This window comes from Tenrec ecaudatus, chromosome 14 (genome assembly GCF_050624435.1).
Source record: "Tenrec ecaudatus isolate mTenEca1 chromosome 14, mTenEca1.hap1, whole genome shotgun sequence".
Classification (NCBI taxonomy): domain Eukaryota; kingdom Metazoa; phylum Chordata; class Mammalia; order Afrosoricida; family Tenrecidae; genus Tenrec; species Tenrec ecaudatus.
This window is the reverse complement of record NC_134543.1, coordinates 85457467-85478123: the sequence shown is the minus strand read 5'-3', so window position 1 is coordinate 85478123 and position 20657 is coordinate 85457467. Positions and strand designations below refer to the sequence as shown.

The following is a 20657-nucleotide window of genomic DNA, read 5'->3' as shown; positions in this document are numbered from 1 at the left end:
GCAAGATATGACAAAATAAATTATCAAGGGTTTATGAGGGAGGGGAGAATGGGGAGGGAGGGGAAAAATGAGGACCTGATGCCAGGGGCTTAGATGGAGAGCAAATGTTTTGAGAATGATGAGGGCAATGAATGTACAAATGTGCTTTACACAATTGATGTATGTATGTATTGTGATAAGAGCTGTATGAGCCCTTAATAAAATGACTTAAAAAAGAAAATAGTTCATCTTCAGTCCCCTCAAAAATTCTAAAAATAGACTTCTAACTAAGGGGGCACCTCATCAGACCCAATCAGAAAACATTCATACCTGGAACTACTTATAGGTTTGTTTTGGTTTATGCCTATCTATATAATACAGGCAGGATAAATAATCCCAAGGAGAAAACAAAGACACCGACAGTTCTGGGAGAGGAGGAGTCTGGGGTAAGAGAGTGAGGAGTCAACAAACTCAGGGACATGGGAATAACAAGGGATCTGAACTCTACGACAAGGAGGGCGTAGAATGACTGGTGCGATTTGATCAGTGCAATGTAGCCAAGAGGAATTACTGAGAACTGAATGAAGTTTAACATGGTAATGGGGCAAGAAGAAAGGAAATAGAGGAAAGAACTAGGAGGCAAAAGCTATTTATAGAGGTATAAATATAGGCATGCATAGATGTAATTATATTAATATATAATGATAGGGATATAGGTCTATGTACATATATTTCTATGTTAAGTTTAGGGTAGCAGACGGACATGGGGATCTCTACTAAAATCCTTTCTCAACGCAAGAACACTTTGTTTTAATAACCTGACGTTCAGTGATACCTTCCTGACATGATCGCTGAAGACAAAATGGGTGCATAAGTGAATGTGGTGAAGAAAGCTAATGGTTTCCGGCTATTATAAGATACAGCATCTGGGGTCTTTAAGGCTTAAAATTAAACAAGCAGCCATTTAGCAGGGAAGCAACAAAGCCCACATGGAAGAAGCACACCAGCCTGTGTGATCTCAAGGTATCAACAGGATCATGTATCAGGTATCAGTGAGCTTTCAAGTTTTGAAGTGATTACTAACAAAATTCAGTTCAAGCTCTCATGTTTCATTAGCAAAGTTTTTCTATTGAATTCAAATTACATTAACCCCTATTACAATAAATAAAATACACAGGTAACATACACATGTTGTAGGAAATACAGCTAAACATTGATCACACTTTGCTGTGCATCCTCTTAGACTTTCTCACTGTCTATTTTATTTCTTAAATGATATGTATTTTACATTGTTAAAATATTGCTAGAGTTCACCTTGAACATACTGTTTGTAATCAATGTTTAAGTCAACTTTTGAGTGTAAATGGGAAATGTTTTTCCATGTCAACTATTTCCACAGTATTTTAGTGCATGAGTAGTATTTAATTAAATGTATTTTCAACAAAAAAAAGTAAAGGCTGAACAAAAGATTCCAAAGGATAGCTTAAGAAGATAAAGAATTTTAATGAAATATGCAAAGACCTCAAGCAAAGAATGCTCTGGATATTTTTCAAGCTAAATGCATTGAAGAAAAAAAATTTGACCTTGAGTTGCAATAATGAAAGAATCTGTAGCAAAAAATTAAGCAATTCAAAAAAGCATAAAAATAAGATGAAAGGAATAGAGGCATAAAATAATATCATAATAACTGAAAATACCAAAGTTGTCAAGTTTACTTTGATTCAGAATCAATGCTCATGCAAGCCCCATAGGATAGAAAGAAGGCACATTTCCTGTGGAATTACTGCCCCTATTTAAAATGTTAAAGAAGCAAAAATGATCCCAACTACGTGGACACCTCTCCCTCCCCCCAGAATAATTTATTTCAGAGGACAGCACTGACTCTGCAGCTCAGGGAGAGGGACATGTCTGATCAGAGCACACGGGAGTAAATGAAGGGGGAGGAAGAGAGTGTGGAGCACATCCTGGCCTACCAACCCTTGAGGACAATATTCCCACTCAGAGCAGCCAATCCACAAAGAAGACCATATGGTCGGCCCCACTATGAAACACGACATCCCTCACTGACCCATAGCCCTACAGGGGACAACACTGGAGACACAGTGTGGGAATTCAGCCCAATCTGATCCAACTACACCAAGGCAAAACACTAAGGGCGTGGAACAGAAGAGCAAGGGGAACAGAGCAATGAAGTCCCCAGGGAATATAAAAAATAGATTTGGGGGCCAAGGCTTAGCACCCCAAAAGACTCGACTGGAAAACACTCCTATAGGCCAACAAACAGTCATTGAACTAACTGCAAGTTTTTCTTTCTTGTTATTGTGTTTTGTTGTCATTGGCTTGTTGATGGTGTTGTTTTATTTTGTTGCTTGGTTTTGCTCTGTCTTGTTTTTGTGCATGTTATTATCTCCACAGGTTTGTCTAAATAAGATTGGCTGGATGAACAATCAACGAAATCAACAATCAGGCGAAATCAACGGACGGACAGTTTGGGGGACATGGGAGAGGGGGAGGTGGGGGAAAAGTAGTGGTATTAGCAAACCCAGCGACAAGGGAACAACAAGTGATTCAAATCGGTGGTGAGGAGAGTATAGGAGGCCTGGTAGGGTGTGATCAAGGTAATGTAACCAAGAGGAATTACTGTAACCCTAATGAAGGCTGAGCATGATAGTGGGACAAGAGGAAAGTAAAAGGAAATAAGGAAAGAGCTAGGAGGCAAAGGGCACTTATAGAGGTCTAAATACAGGTATGTACATATATGAGGATGTATATATATGAGGATATATAAATACATGTGTAATGTATATGTAATTATATATGTGTATAAATATATGTGAGGATGTGGAAATAGATCTATGTGCATATATGTATAGATTTAGTATTAAGGTAGCAGATGGACATTGGGCCTCCACTCAAGTACTCCCTCAATGGAAGAATACTTTGTTCAATTAAACTGGCATTCCATGATACTCACCTTCCCCACACAATCGCTGAAGACAAAGCAGGCGCATAAGCAAATGTGGTGCAGATAGCTGATGGTTCCCAGCTATCAAAAGATATAGAGTCTGGGGTTTTAAAGGCTTGAAGGTAAACAAGTGGCCATTTAGCTCTGGACCAACAAAGCCCACATGGAAGAAGCGCACCAGCCTGTGCACTCATGAGGTTTCGAAGGGATCAGGTATCAGGCATTATCAGAACAATAAATCTTATCATTGTGAATGAGAGGGAGTGCAGAGTGAGGACCCTAAGCCCATATGTAGGCAATTGGACATCCCCTTATGGAAGGGTTATGGGGAGCAGATGAGCCTGTCAGGGTGTAGTGTTGCAATGATGAAACATATAACTTTCCTCTAGTTCCTAAATGCTTCCTTTCTCCCCACTATCGTGATCCCAATTCTACCTTACAAATCTGGCTAGACCAGAGGATGTACACTGGTACAGATAGGAACTAGAAACACAGAGAATTCAGGACAGATGATCCCTTCAGGTCCAGTGGTGAGAGTGGGGATACCAGGAGGGTGAAGTGACGGTGGGGTGGAAAGGGGAAACTGATTACAAGGATCTACATATAACCTTCTTCCTGGGGGACAGACAGCAGAAAAGTAGGTAAAGGGAGACATTGGACAGTGGAAGATATAACAAAATAATAATTTATAAATTATCAAGGGTTCATAAATTATCAAGGGGAGCAGGGAGGGGAGGGGGAAAACGAGGATCTGATACCAGGGGCTCAAGTGGAGAGCAAATGTTTTGAGAATGACGAGGGCAATGAATGTACAAATGTGCTTTACACAATTGATGTATGTGTAGATTGTGGTAAGAGTTGTATGAGCCCCTAATAAAATGATTTTTTTTAAAGAAGAAGCAAAAATGTCACTTTGAAGACAAAGATGCACCCGACTCAAGCCATGGTATTTTCCGTCTCCTCATATGCATGCAAAAGCTGAGCCATGAATAAGAAAAAACACAGAATCTATACTTTTGAGATATGATATTTGTGAAGGATATTAAATATACCATGGGCTGCCAGAAGAATGAACAAATCTTTTTTGGAATACTTGTTCTGGGGAGGGACCGATCCCCAGAGAAGACCATCAAACTTGGATGAACCAAAAAGAGGAACACCTCACTTGCATTGGACTGACACAGTGGCTGCAACAATAGGCTCATGAGTCTGGTGCTGACAAAGTAGTGTGTCGCTCTGAGTCAGAACTGACTGGATTACACCTAACAACCACCACCTAAATTAACATAAATTAGTTTCTTGAAGGAAACAAACAAACCACATACACTATGTTCTCACAGAAAGCTACTCAAATGAATGCGGATGGTAGAACGGGCTGTGGGATCAGGGCCATGGAGAGTGGCTCTTATTTTGGGGTGGAAATAATTTAAAATCCTGCAGCTTTTAAATAAACTATTGTATATGATCTCTTGAGATACAGAAATAGCCCTCCTACACAGGCCTCTGGAGAGTCTTCGTCAATGCCCCTGCTTCATGGGAACCATTTCGAAGTGTAAAGGATACAAGGGAAGTGCAATTCATGAGAAGTTTCTCACCGTATAAGAGAACCTCCTGCCTTTCATTGGCCTTCACTTTCCATGTGAAATAGACCTGAGAAAGAAAACAATCCACCAACTAATGTCTGTAAGTTTGTCCTAGTGTGGTGGCTATGATGGTGGGAGATGTACCACCAGTATTTTACATACCAGCAGGGTCCCCAATAGCCAATAGTTCCAACAGAGCTTCCAGCCTCAGACGAAGGAAGAAGACAAGGGAGGTCTACTTCTGAAAATTTACCAATGAAAACCTATGGATCACAACAGTTCAATGTGGTGCTACAAGATGCTAGATAATTTCTAGCTTTAGTGTACTTGATCAGAAATATTTTTTTTAATTTATTTTTTGGTCACGTAATGGGTAGTCAATGTTTACCATTGTTCTAACCATACTGGTAAAAAAAAAAAAGCCTTTGTCATTAGAAAGCAAATTTTGCTATCAGTCTTCAAACTGCCTTATTGATGGCGTTGGTTAGGTGTTCAAATCCATGCTATTTTGGAGTCACTTTTATATGTCTTAGGTTGAAAGAGGTACATTAATGTTACTTGTTCATTGTTTCCCCTTGCACATCCTGCATTTTGTCCATTATGAAGATTGGTGCTATGCTATGTGATGTATAGATATTTACAGATGTTATATCTTCACTGCATGTTGGCTATTAGCATTAAAAATGGTCTCTTTTAGTGCTTTTTGATTTAACTTTTGTCTTATAAATTTAAGATCTCAACTTGTTTCAATTTATCTTTTAATTGCATTTCAATAGAAGTGTAAGCAGCAAATCAAGCTCCCATTGAACAATTTCTACCGGGAGAATTCAAACAATGAATAGCTTCTTCACAATGTATCAGCATTCTTGTTATTTCTGTGTCAGTTGTTCTAGTCTCATCAGCTAATCTCACAACCTCCCAACTTTCTCACTGGTTTTTCCCCTCATCTATTTTTTAGTGTATTCATTGACCATTTCATTTCATAGAGATGATTATTTTAAAAGAGTACAATACTCAAGGGTAATAGCTATTATTTTCCGAGCTAACCTGCTGTTTAGCCAAAAGATGACTTGAAGGAATACTCTCAACTCAAGTCTTAAAGAAAATCTCAAGGCAATATAATCAGGGGTTCAACCTGTCTCTGTGACTCCAATCAGCCTAAAATTTTTGATAGTTTGAAATTCTGTTCTATAAATCTTTCCCTTTCTGCCAGGATATATGTATTGCGGTCCTGACCAGAACATATAGTGGCAGTAGCTGGACACCATTCATTGATTCTTGTCTCAAGGTAGTGGAAGTCATGGATCAGGTAGATTGAGTCCATTAGCCTGGTTCTTTCTCTGAGTCTTAGTTTCCCTTCTTTCTCTTTTACTCTAGAAGAGAAAGGATAAATATTTGTACCTTGAGTGGCTAATCATACATTTTTAAGACCCCAGACACTAATCATCAGATAAGACATGGAACATAAACTTTATGCTAATTGACCGAGGAGACAATGACCTGAAGTCTTCAAACCAAAAAAAACTAATCTTGTGAAGTTACTGCTTTTGTCTAAGAAGTATCCAATTATGTTATCCCTATTTGTTTTATTATATATATAAATAAACAAACATGCGTTCATTATACATAGATATGTATGTATGCCTACCTACAAACACTTAAGTATGTTGGTCAATTTTCTCAAATTAGATATAACACAGCATTTACCAATACATCTTGTGTGTTTGTGTGTGTGTGTGTGTAGATATATATGAGTTTGTAAACCTAGGGGTATCAGTTACTTTGGTTAAACTGTGTACTTATTCCACATAAAATGCTACCTTTCTCGTCTCCATAATTAAAAGGTGACTATTAGCTAGTGAATGAGTCTCTTCCTCCCTTACCTGTGATAATCATCAACAAGTTTTGGTCTCTGTATAGATAACTATAAGGAGCCCTGGTTATTCCATGGGCTGCTAATCTCGAGGTCAGTGGTTTGAAGCATAGGCTTGCCTCTGTCTGTTTGAATCTCTTCGCTGTCTGACCTATTGGTGGCCACTGAGGCCAGAGGTATCAAAGACTGAGGCATGGAGAATCAGAGGAGCAACACTGAGACTATGGAACTGTGTGACAGAGTGACAGGCAGGCTGGCTTTCTGGCCCATGGGGGCAAAGATCAAGGGAACATGTACCTGAGAGACTGCGGACCTGAAAGAGACTTGGCTACCATGTGACTGAAGGGCTGAGAACTGAAAAGAGAGAGTTGGCTGCTGGCTGAGGAGACCAATGATATCCTTACTGTTTGCTGACCCTGACTTGTAGTAATCTCTTGACTTCCCTAAGAAACCTCCTTAATTGTGAGTATTATCTGTATGTAGTTCTGTGCGGCCAACAGAGCCCTGGTGGTATAGTGGTTATGCATTGTGCTGTGATCCTCTAGGTAGGCAGTTCAAAACCACCAGCATCTCCCACCAGCTGTGGGAGAAAGACAGGACTTTCTACTCCGGTCAAGAGTTACAGTCTCAGAAACTCAGAGGGCTGGTTCTACTCTGTCCTGTAGGGTCACTGTGAGTCAGTATTGACTCCATGGCAGTGAGTTGTGTGGCCATTGCAAGGAATTCTCCAACCCAGTATAGTTTGGCATGGGAGGGAGGGTTGGTGTCAGAAAAGGTAAGGAAGGATGTAATGTGGAGGCTGGCCTGACTCTTGCCCTGTGGCAATAGAGAAATCAGGAGAGTCAGATATGTGCCCCTCTTTTGCCATTGACTGCAACAACCATCAGCACTACTAATAATTTTTGCACACGTGCGCGTGTGTGTTTATGTGTGTGTGTGATCCAAGTGAGTTTGTTTTTTTTAATCATTTTATTGGGGTTCATACAACCCTTATCACAAGCCAGATATATATCAATTGTGTAAAGCACCCTTATACAGTCGTTACTCTCATCATTCTCAAAACACTCGCTTTCCACTTGGGCTCCTGGAATCAGCTCCTCATTTTTCTTTTTTTCCCCCTCCATCCCCGCTCCCCCCTCCCTCATGAACTCTTGATAATTTATAAATTATTATTTTATCATATCTTACACTGCCTGATGTCTCCCTTCACCCACTTTTCTGTTGTCTATCCCCCAGGGAGGAGGTTATATATAGATCCTTGTAATCAGTTCCCCCTTTCTACCCCACCTTCCCTCCTCCTGCCCAGTATCACCACTCTCACCACTGGTTCTGAAACGTTCATCTGTCCTGGATTCCCTGTGTTTCCAATTCCTATCTGTACCAGTGTACATCCTTTGGTCTAACTAGGTTTGTAAGGTAGAATTTGGATCATGATAGTGGGAAGCACTACTAATAATTTTAGAACATTCTCCTTTTTTTTTTAACATTTTCATCACTTGAAAAAATATCTTGTATCCTTTTCCTATCATCTCCGTATGACTTTATCTCCCACAATGTACTTTCTGTCTCTATAGATTCAACTACTGTGAATATTTCTTATTATAAACAGCATGTAGTATTTTGTGGATGACTTCTTTCACTTAATATAGTTTCAACATTTACCTATGTGTGGCATGCTTTATTTCTTTTTATAACTGAACATTATTTCGTTCTACAACTACACCACTTTTTGTTTGTCTGTTGTTCAGTTGGTCGACTTTTCAGTTGTCTTTTGTCTGTGACGAATAATGCTATTGTAAATATTCATAACAACTTTTTGTGGACATAAGGGGACTTCCAAAAGTTTGTGGGAAAAGGGAAATAAAAGATAGTGGATTTTTTACATAAACTTTTTAAGGCCCTCTTGTATGTATTCATTTCTCTCGGGTATGTACCTCGGTATGGAATTGCTGGGTCATGTGGAAATTGTATATTTCATCTTTTGAAGAACTAATGGACTGTTTCCAAAGTAGCTGCACCATTTGACATCACCAAGAGTGGATGAGGATTCTGACTTCTGCACATCTTTGCCAATACTAGTTGTAATCTGACTTTTGGTTATATCTGTCCTGCTGGGCGTAAAATGGCATCTCATTGTGGTTTTGATTTGCATTTCCCTAAGGACTAGTGATGCTGAGCATCTTATCATCTTTCTTTTGGTGATTTGTATATCCTCCTTGGGGAAATCTCTACTCAATTCTTTGGGCTAGTTAGTGTCGTAGACATATGAAAAAGGTAAACAAACACTTTTCAGAATATAATATAGGAGAGTATCTTCGTGTCTTTGAGATAAGAAACACTAAAACTGTTCACAAAATTGCAAATCATAAAGCAGAGACTCTTAGTTTGACTGTACTAACATTAAATGTGTGTGTTTATCAAAAGACATCTTTTAGAGAGTGTGTTAGGGTTCTCTAGAGAAACAAACCAGAATGCTAATAATGTTATATATATTTATACAGATAGATATATAACATAAAAAAATAAACAGTTAATTAAACTATAAAGCAGTATAAATGGCTCAGTGCAACTCACTCCCATGAGACAGTTGTGAGACACTGGCAGTCCTTCAAGTCTTGAGAGCCAGTGGGTAATCCGCTGTAGAGCAATTCAGGCTTTCCGGGCACAGGCAAACAGCCAACAGCAAGGCAGGTCATCAACAGTCAGCCAGATGACAGGGTCCGACAGTCCCCAGCTCAAGAGATGTAAATTCCAATGGTGTGGTGAAGCAGGTCTTGAAGGAACTCTCACATTACAGTCACACACTCCACGGGTTAGGTGTCCCCCAGGTAGTGTAGCTTGCAAATGAAGGCAAAGAACAAGCAAGGCAGCTGCACACTAGTCCAATGATCAAAGAGCAAGAGACAAAAAAGGCAAGGCTCGCTGAGCCATTTATCTCTCCACCCTTCAATTAATCCCACATGGTTTTATCAGTCAGGTTGGCACAATAAACTAACTACCTCAGAGGGAGAAAAAAGAAGCCACAGGATGGGAGAGATATCTGCACACATGTGATCAGCAAATGACATGAATCCAGAATACATGAACCAAGAAGAAAGAGTTCACTGACCTCGAGGAAATATAGATGAGAGAGAAGCATGTCACAGGGGGGAAACCCAAACAGTGTATAAAATTTACTATTAATTAGGAAAATGCTAATCAACGCTCAGTCAGCTACACACACACCAAAATAGTTCAAACTACAAAACCTCTCAATACCAAGAATCTAAAGCAACTCTAACTTTTGAAACCTTTAGGTAAGCCATAAATTTGTACAAGTACTTTCAAACAGCTTAGCACTGCCTACATAAGTTGAAGATAGGCAGAGCCTGTTGTTGTTATTGTTGTCTGATGCCATTGAGTCACCTCAGTGTCATAGCAACCCTATTTATAACAAGTAAGCATGGACTACTAACCACAAGGTTGGTGGTTCAAACCCATCAGCTGCTTCTGAAGAGAACGATGGTATCTGCTACCATAAAAATGCACAGCCTCAGAAACCCTGTACAGAGTGACTATGCGTTGGAAGCAACTGAGTGGTGGTGGGTTGGTCTGCTGTGTGTGTGTGTGTGTGCGCGCCAACCTAATAATTGTTGCTCTGTTTGAACCTATTGTTGCAGCTACTGAATCAATCATCCTGTTGAGGGCCTTCTTCTTTTTGTCTGATCTTCAACTTCCAAGCCTAGTGTCTTTCTCCAGGGATTGGTCCCTCCAGATAATATAGGAGATGCTTTCTTACCACCCTCATCTATAAGGAGCATTCTGACTATACTTTTTCCAAGACAGAATTGTCCATCCTCCTGTGGTACATGAAAAATCCTTCACTTACACTACAATGCCAAGGTATCAGTTCCCCTTCGAACTTTGTTATGCACTGTCCAGGTAATAAAAATACCCTGGCTTGGAACAGGTTAAACAGGCATACCTTAGCCCTCAAAGTCACATATATCTTTAAATCATTTTATTGGGGGCTCTTACAGCTCTTATAACATTCCACACATCAATTATATCAAGCATATTTGTACATATGTTGTCATCATCATTTCCTGAATATTTACTTTCTATTTGAGCCCTTGGTATCAGCTCTTCTCTTTCCCTTCTCACCTCCCCTCCAACCCTCGTGACTCCTTGATGAATTATAATTTTTTTTTCATATTTTACTCCGACCACTGTCTCCCTTTACCCACATTTCTATTGTCAAAGTGACATCTTTAAAGAGGTCTTTCGAAGAAGGTTTATTGATTTCTGCTTTGGGGTCTGGAGCCCTGATGGTGGAGTGGTTACACATTGGGCCTCTAGCTGCAAGGTCAGCAGTTCCAAACCGGCAGACACTCTGCAGGAGAAAGACAGCACTGTTTACTCCCATAAACACTTACAGCCTCAGCACCCACAGCGGCAGAGTCTACCCGGTCCTGTAGGGCCGCGGAATGGCCTTGATGGCACTGAGTGTGGTTTGGGTCATGGGTTTCTTGGATATTGATTGAATTTCACTAAAAGGAAATTCTTCAATCTTGTTTCCATTTATCATGATTTGTTTTAGTGGTTCAGCTGTGAGGTCTTTTGCCGATGTATGAAACACAACCTGTCACTAAAAAAATAATATTCACTCTCTTACAAGTAAGACTATTCAAATTTATATACCAACCACTAATGCCAAAAGCAGAAATTGAAGATTTTTACAATCTTCTGTAGTTTAATGACCTATTTACTAGAAATATATTTTTCAACAACATAAACAGTGACTAAACACATGAAGGAATACACAAGAATCAAATCAACTATATCTGAGGAAAGAGATGATGGAAAAGCTCAAGATCAAGAACAAAGCCATGGGGTCAACTATGAAACAAGCTAATTATTGCTCTACGCAAGTTCAACTTGAAGCCGAAAAAATTAAACAAGTCTACCCTCCAAAGTACCACCTTGAGCATAGCCACCCAATTTGAAAGACCATCTCCAGAAGAGATGTGACACATTCAATTCTAAGGAGTGAAGATCCGAGTTGTAGGGGACATCAAGAATTTCATACATATATACAGATGTGCTTCATATAAGTGAGGTATGCATTATTATAAGAACTGTAAGAGCACCCAATAAAATTACATATGCATTTTTAAAAGAACATCATACATGACAGAAGCTCAATGCCATTTAAGAGAAGAAATAAAAATAAAAGCAAAAGGAAGAATAATTACATAAAATAACTGGGCAGAAAATTTCAAAAGACAGATCAAAAAATAAAAAGGAAAATATTATAGTGCAATGTGCAAAGACTGGGAGTTAGAAAAGGAAAGAACATGCTCAATTACTAAGAGGCAGAAGAAGGGTGAACATGAGGGTGGGGCAGAAGGAAGGTAAAAGGAAACAATGGAAAAATCTAGGGAGCAATGCTATGGATAGAGGTATAAGCATAGGTATGTACATATATAAATACATTAATTCATAAAAATAGAGGCATTGGCCTATGTACATATATTTATATGGCAATACACTGAGGTAGTAGATGGACTTTGGGCCTCTGCTCATGCCCTCCCTCAATACAAGAACACTGTGTTTTAACAACCTGGCATTCTGCTATGTTCACCCTCCCAGCACAATAGCTGGAGACAAAGCAAGTGCACAAGAAAATGTGGTGAAGAAAGCTGATGGTGCCCAACTATCAAAAAACATAGTAGCGGGGAGGCGGGTGAGGGGAGACGCCGGGGAGTGTAAGATAAGATATAATAATTATTTATAAACTATCAAGGGACCAGGGGTGGGATCGGGGAGGGAGGGGGACGGGGGAAAAAAAGGGAAACCGAGCTGATTCCAGGAACCCAAGTGGAAGGTGAATTATGAGAATGACAAGTGCAACGAATATATAAGGGTGCTTTGCTCAATTGATGTATGTACAGACTGTGATAAGAGCCTTATGAGCCCCAATAAAAAGATTTTTTTAAAAAGTTACAGTAACCTAAGTAATAACTTATAGTTTCATATTAGAGTAGTAGACTAAAGAATTAAAATTCAAAATCCTGAAAGAAAAAAAAAAAGACATAGTAGCTGGGGTCTTAAAGGCTTGAAGATAAACAAGTGACCATCTAGCAGAGAAGCAACAAGTCTATATGGAAGAAACGCACCAGCCTATGCAATCATGAGGTGTCACTGGGTCCAGGCAACAGACATCAGAAGACCCCAAACAAATAAACTAAAAACCATATTGTTGACAAAGAGGGGGGTCAGGGAAGACACCCAAAGCCAATCTGTAGACAATGGGACAGGTCACAGGGAAGCAATGAGTCAATCAGGGTGCAGTAAAGCACTGATGAAACACACAATACTCCTCTGGTTCCTTAAGGCTTCCTCACTCCCTATCATGACCCCAGTAGTGCCTTTCACTGTGGGCTAGACCAGAGCATGTGCATAGGTACAGCTAAGAGATAAGAGCTCATGACACACGGAATCCATTAACAGGAATGGGAGTAGTGATACCAGAAAAGTAGGGGAAGGTGGGGAGAGGAGGGGAAGAAGGAGAAACTGATTGCAATGTTAGACATATAACCACACACATACCCCTTCAGGGGGATGAACAACAGAAACCATAGGGAAGGGAGACAGTGGTCAGTGTAAGACATGAAAATAATAATTTATCATTTATCAAGGGGTCACAAGGGTGGGGATGGGGAGGAAAGGAAAAAAGAGGAACTGATACCAAGGGCTCTATAGAAAGTAAATATCTAGAAAATAATGATGGCAACATATGTACAAATATGCTTGATACAATTGATTGTTATAAGAGCTGTAAGAGACCTCAATAAAATGATCTTCAAATTAAAAATTGTCAAAATCAGCAAAGCTGGGTTATAGGAATGTGGTAGTTACATAATCTGGTGTCAATTTGGAATTTGAGAGGATTAAGAGTGAAGGGGTGGATTGTAGTCTGATAGAACGAGGGTGACAGTCAATGAGGCCTCTGTGTGGACATGGCCTTCTCCTGAGAATTCTAGGGACTCCTGTTTTTTCTCCTTGGACACATGAAGCACGTTATCTGCTGACTTCCTGCGAGACATGCCTGAGGAGAAGCTACTTTGACCTCCCCTGAAGCCTTCCTGGGTGCTCGAGAAGCCATGTAGAGACCCCTACCAGCGCTGAGATCCTTACACCACCACTGGATCCACAGAATTTCCACCCACTGGCCTGTGATCATCCTGCAATCGGCATCATTGCATGTGTTTTGTGAGTTTGAAGAGGACTTTATAGTTCGGTATCGGACATATGGGCTAATATTGGACTTATGGCCTTGGACTGGACTGGGTTGGGATGCTTTCTTAATGTACAACTACCCTTTCTATAAAACTCTCTCTTATTCACATTTGCGTCTCCCTGGATTTGTTTCTCTATTCAACCCAGACTAACACAAGGAAGAAGAATACAGCATCAGGATTGGAGGAAGGCTTATTAACAAACTGCAATCTACAGATGATTACAACCTTGCCAGCTGAAAGTAAAGATCACTTGAAGCACTAACTGATGAAGATTAAAAACTACAACTAATGAAGATGAAAGACTACATGAATTAAGCCTTAATATTTAAAATTAAAAAGAATAAGAAACTGTGTTGGCCTTCTTTTTTCCATTCCTTTATTGTAGGATAATATAAATAAGATGGGAAATTGTTAAAATCATTAAAAATTAGAGCTAGGAAGCAAAGGGCATTTATAGAGGTCTAGACAAAGACATGTACATGCAAATATATATATGATGATGGGGAAATAGATCTATGTGTCTATATTTATAGGTTTAGTATTAAGGTGGTGGAAGGACCTTGGGCCTCTACTCAAGCACTCCCTCAATGCATGAATATTTTCTTCTATTAAATTGGCATTCTATGATGCTAACCCTCCCGACACAACTGCTGAAGCCAAAGCGGGCGAACAAGTAAATGTGGTGAAGAAAGCTGATGGTGCCCGGCTATCAAAAGAGATAGCGTCAAAAAAAAAAAAAAAAGAGATAGCGTCTGGGGTTTTAAAGGCTTGAAGATAAACAAGCAGCCATCTAGCTCAGAAGCAACAAAACCCACATGGAAGAACACACCAGCCTGAGTGATCGAGTGGTCCCAAAGGGATCAGTTACCAGGCATCAAAGAACAAAAAATCATACCAATGGCTGCACACATCCATGATACGATCGCCGAGGACAAATGGGTGCATCAGCAAATGTGGCAAAGAAAGCTGATGGTGCCCGGCTATCAAAAGAGATAGTGTCTGGGGTCTTAAAGACTTGAAGGTGAACAAGCAGCCATCTAGCTCAGAAGCAACAAAGCCCACATGGAAGAAGCACACCAGCCTGTGCGATCACAAGGTGTCAAAGGGATCAGTATAAGACATCATCATCAACAAAAAAAAATCTTACCATAGTGAATGAAGGGGGAAGTGCAGAGTGGAGACCCAAAGGCCATTTCTTGGCCACTGGAGATCCCCTCACAGAGGGGTCTAGGGGAGGAGATGAGTCAGTCAGGGTGAGATATAGCACTGATGAAGAATACAGCTTTCCTCCAGTTCCTAAGCGCTTCCTCACACCCCCCACCCCCCACTACCATGATCTGAATTCTGCCTTGCAAGTCTGGATAGAGCAGAGGTTGTACACTGGTGCATATAGGAGCTGGAGGCACAGGGAATACAGTGTGGATGATACCTTCAGGACCATGGGTGTGAGGGGCGATACTGGGAGAGTAGAGGGTGAGTGGATTGGAAAGGGGGAACCGATTACAAAGATCTACATGTGACCGCCTCCCTGTGAGATGGACAACAGAAAGGTGGGTGAAGCGAGACGCCGGACAGGGCAAAATATGACAAAATAATAATTTATAAATTATCAAGGGCTCATGAGGGAGAGGGGAGAGGGGAGGGAGGGGAAAAAAGAGGACCTGATGCAAAGGGCTTACGTGGAGAGCAAATGCTTCGAAAATGATTAGGACAAGGAATGTACAGATGTGCTTCATACAATTGATGTATGTATATGTATGGATTGTATGAGCCCCTAATAAAATGTTAAAAAAATTATATGTGTTCACTTATAAAACCATTTGATGCCTTTTAAAGAAGAAAATCTTTACAACCGAACCAAAAGACAACATCACACAAAAAAGGATTAAAATCAAGTCAAGAATTTCATTTTAATTGAATCCAACAATCAACAAGATTGAATAGAATAGAAGCAGCAAGACATCATAAGAAGTGTTGCAAATACTGGGCAATTAATATGGAAACTGAAGAAGAATTGAAGCTTCTGCATTCTGGTGTGGGTACAGAATATTGACTATCTTTTAACCGCATGCTGTTAGAAGAACAAACAAACCTGTCTTCGAAGAGGTACAACCCGAATGTTCCTTAGAAGTGAAGATGGCAAGACTTCATCTCGTGCACCTCGGACACATTATCAGGAGGAGCGAGTTCCTAGAGCGGGACATCGTGCTGGGTGAAGAAAAAGACCTTCAACAAAGGGACTGGCCCCGTTGCTGAAGCAAAGGTTGCACACAGCAATCATTGTGAGGGCGGCACAGCGCCAGACAGCGCTTCCTTTAGTTACACGTCGGGGCACCGAGTCAGAAATGACTCACACTGGACCTGAAAAAGGCAACAACAGTCGGAAATCTTTTTTGAGCAGAATAAAAATTATCAAAGCTGACTTAAGAAGGAAAAATAAAATCAAGAATCATATAAAATTGGAAAAGTAATTTAAGATTCACGTATTTAAAAGGCATCAAATGGTTTTATAAGTGAATATATATAACTTTTAATGATTTTCACAATTTCCTATCTTATTTAAATTAGCCTACAATAAAGGAATGGAAAAAAGAAGGCCAACAAAGTTTTTACAACTCCCTTAACATTAATACTACAGCATAATAAAAATAATGCAAAAAATGAAAGATCAACTTTATCTTTGAATAGAGATGCTGTGTTAGTCTGGGTGCTTTAGAGAAACAAATCCACAAAAACTCATGTACAAGAGAGAGTTTTATATAAAGGGTAAGTGCATATCAAGAAAACATCCCAACTCAGTGCTGCCCAAGCCAAGTTCAACATTAACCCATATGTCCAACACCAATCCATAAAGTCCTCCTCCATCTCACAAAACAGATGCAATGATGCCGACTACAGGAGGAAAGTCAAGTCAGTGAATGTGTAAACATCCCATCGCTGGCAGAGGTCTCCACACAGGTGCTCCAGCACCCAGGGCTGCATCGGGGTAGGTCTATGTGGCTTCTTCTCCAAGATGTCTTGCAGGACATGTGTTTATCGGCCAGGTTAACACAATAAACTACCTACCTCATATGCCAAGAATCGAAATAAAACCTTTATAAATTTGTTTCATGACAAACTAGGATATCAGGAAATAAAGATGGTCTAATATTAGGAAAGCTATGCATTCAATTTGCCACAGAACAAAGCAAAGGAAGAACATTGCATGAGAACATCAGGGTTGTTGAAAGGCATATGATAAAAATTAGCAGTCATTTCTAATAATAACAGCTACCGTCTATTAAGTACTTGCTATGGTCTAGGCATTGAAAAATTGCTTTGCTTAAATCTCATAGGAACAATTCTTTTGCTACAAGTATTGGTATTTCTATTTTACACAACAGGAAACTGAGTCTCAGAGAGTCTAAATAATGTGAGATATATATATATATATATATATATATATATATATATATATATATATATATATATATATATATATATATGAAATGACAGAGCTAGAATTTGTGTCAAACTAGAGGGACTCTCATCAGTGACACTTATTTGCAGTTTGGCCAGCTTCCACTCCTTTTGGCAGTGTACGGATCCGAAGGACATGCTTCCCAGTCCAGTGCCAGTTTCGTGCCTGTTGGCATGGCAGTGGCTGCTGTGTCAATCTATCTCATTGAGGGTTTTTTCTAATTTCCATTGACATTCTACTTCACCAAACATGTTAGCTACACTAGCAAGCTTCAACTAGTATCTTTATTGTGGAAATAAAACCACATATTTTAATATCTTAATTATTCATTATTAGGCTAACAATACGTTTTACCATAAGAAGAAACGTTTCCACTAAAAGTCAACACATGTTCAGTGTTAGGTTCTTTGTAGATCCTAACATTATTCTTCCCCCCGCTTGATTCTGAACCTAGAGAAAAAAGAAAGTAAAAGCAGATGCAGTTGAAAACACCAGTTGGGTGTCCTTGTGGCAAAGTAATGACAAAAAAATTAAACTGGACTCATAGATGAGATTAACTTGCTAACCCAGTCATAGCTGCCCTAACCCGAGCAAACCCCTGGTGAGGTGCCTACTACCCGAGGAGCAAAGAGGAAGTACTGCCTTCTGTTGGCAGACTCAACCAGGCAAGGTCAGATTATTCTCTACAAATTCACTAGTGAGATCAACCAGTCTTCCGGGGTGGAGAGAATGAAGGGTGCAGAGCCCAGGAATACCACTATCGAGTAAGCCACCTCTAACATAACTAATCAATTTTCCAAGAACCGAAAATTAATAGACAAGCCTTGTCAAAAGGCAGAACACATGACACCTGTCAATACCACCTCCACATGTTGAGAACTTAGGGGTATTTGCAAGAATTTAGGGGTCCTGCAAGAAGCAGGACTTCCTGAACACATATTATATGGAATATGTCTTCTTATATGCAATCTCCAATCAAATGCTTGATACTTAGTTCAGCACGTGAACCTCAAAAAAAAAGATAAGACATCTAAAACAAACCCCCCAAAATGTTTTTATCTAGTTTGAAAAGTGTCAAGTGACTATTTGACCTAAAAAAGGCAATAAAATGGTATATGAATTTTGAAAATTATTACAGCATTATTTAAATAATTGAGCAGCAACAACAACAACAAAATTTGCTTAAAGACAAGGAGTCAACTTTTTTTTCCCCGTGGTGTTTGGTTTTTTAATTAAAACAAACAGAATGTACAAATCTAAAAGAACACGCCCCCATCCACCCCCCACCCCAATCTGTAACACTGTTTGTTCCAACAAGGCCACGGCCGCTGGCCACGTAAGGTGGAACGCCTCTTTGGGGGAAAGCAAGGCCTTCAATCCAGGCAGTTGATAGGCCCCGCTGGGAAACACGCTCCCAAATCTTGGGCAGACAGAAGACATACCGGGACCGAAAACAACGGGCAGAGAGGAAACAGCGCCAAAAGGACCACCGGTGGCGCGGAGGCGCTCCCTAAAGACGAGCCACCTGGGCCCCACAGCACGGCCACGGGAGGGCGGGGGCCTCCACGTCCATGTGCAGTGGGCTGCACTCATTTACATGGAAACGTGTGGCTGTTTCAAAAAAAGAAGGAAAGTCAGCCACACTTCTTCGGAGTCACACTTCCATTCGATTTAAAAAGTAAAGAAACGAGCAGGACACTCAGACGCCGTTCTCGGAGGACTTCTAATCCAGGCGACATTACATTCAGAAAGGTGGCCCGCGTGGGGAGAAACTGTAGGAGACGGCAACAGCTTCTTTGCCGCCGCGGAAAGGGGTAGACAGGGCGCAGCTGGTTACCTGGACGTCTTTTAAATAAGTGACTACTAACCGCGCTAGGTTTCCTAGTCGTCGGTCTGTTCTGGCAGGTAACTGACCGCGTGCGTGTGTGTGTCCCGGCCTTTCTGTGCCGACGCACGTGCATGACTGGCGTGTCACTGCCACGGGCTCACCGCAGCCTCAGGGCGAGTTGGGAAAGGGCCGGTACAAGGAGGCCACGGGCCACTCCTTGGTGAACGTCTGCAGCTTCCGCTCCCAGTACATCTTCTTCTTATTGAGCACGTCCATCTTGACCCTGCGCGCCTCCTCGGCCATCTCGCACTCGCGCTCCATCTGCTGCATTTTGGCCACGTGCACCTCGTTCATCTGGATCAGCTGCAGCTGTAGGATGGACATTTGTTGATGGTGCTCCTCCTCGTGCATCTTTTTCAGAGCGCCTTCCTGAGAGCTTTTGCTGCGGTCGTTTTTACTGGCTGTTATCCGGACGGCTGGGCACGAGGGCTCGGGTGGGGCGGTCCCCTCGCAGGCTGGGAAATGCTCAGCAGGGGGCTGACGCTCCGCTTCACTTTATTATTTTTTTGGTCCGCGCCTTGATGTTTTCCCAGCACTTCTTCAGCTGCTTGAAGTCCCGCAGGGAGACGCTGGGCCGAGAGTTGTACTCGTGGGCCAGGGCTTGCCAGGTGCGCGGCTTGAGGCCAATGGTTCGCGCATCACTCTTCTTACATTCCAGCACATACTTGTACTTCTCCGCGAGCGCCAGCAGGATGCGCTTCTCCAATTCTGAGAAGGATTTGGCAGGTTTCATGATTTCGTTGTTTTGCATTTTCCACCGTGTCCCTCCTGGCCGTTAGCGATCTGTTGCTGAAGGCTGGCGAGTTCCGAATCCGGGGTGAGCTGGAGGCTTCTCCTGGCTCCCGTGGTCACAGGGACAGAGGAATCCATAAATAGCAGGCCAGCTGGCTCACGGGGCTGAGAACGCTGCACGCCAGACGAATGCCCAAAGAGGAAGGTCACAGGGCAGCCTACTGAGGGGCAGAAGTTGCCCTCCCAGAACACAGGCGGGTCCTAGGTCAAGCTGCTAGCTCAAGACCCAAGAGCTGGAGGTCAGATGGTGACCTCCCGATGCAAGGTCCATCACAAGAGAGATTGATGACAGAGCGTCCAATATATATTGGATGAGTCACACCCTAAGGAGTCAACTTTTACAGAGAGGAAGAACTTTCTAAAGAATGGGGAAAGTTTTCCAAGCAGTCAATGTCTTAAGTTGGTTAGGGGAGGATGTTTCTTATGAAGAATATAAAAGTCAGCTTCTAGTAAGAAAATGAAATATCTATCAGCTTGGAAATAAGAATGAAGCTGTTGAACAAGACATAACAGGATGTTACCAGTGAGCCCAACTGGGCAATGCCCAGACTCTCCTTCCTGGTTTCCTGTGAGTCTCTCTTGACACTCCTGGCTTCCTGTGTCAGGTAGACACAAAAACATCTGTGGACAAAGAAGCATGGCTGCCTGTCTTCCCTGGGAGCGCATGGGAATGTCCCCAAGCTAGCACTCTGTGATGTAAAGTTCTCTTGGCTCTCTGGAGCTACATCGTAATGTCATGTAAAGTAACATATCTTCATCTCAGTGTTTTCCTGCCACAAACCTTTCATTCTTTAAAAAAAATCATTTTATTGGGGGCTCATACAACTCTTATCA

General features: G+C 41.2%; 1 pseudogene; it reads right to left on the bottom strand.

The window, feature by feature from the left end:
• Positions 1 to 19139: 19139 nt before the first annotated feature.
• On the bottom strand, positions 19140 to 20064 carry LOC142426284 (myb/SANT-like DNA-binding domain-containing protein 3; annotated as a pseudogene).
• Positions 20065 to 20657: the final 593 nt, after the last annotated feature.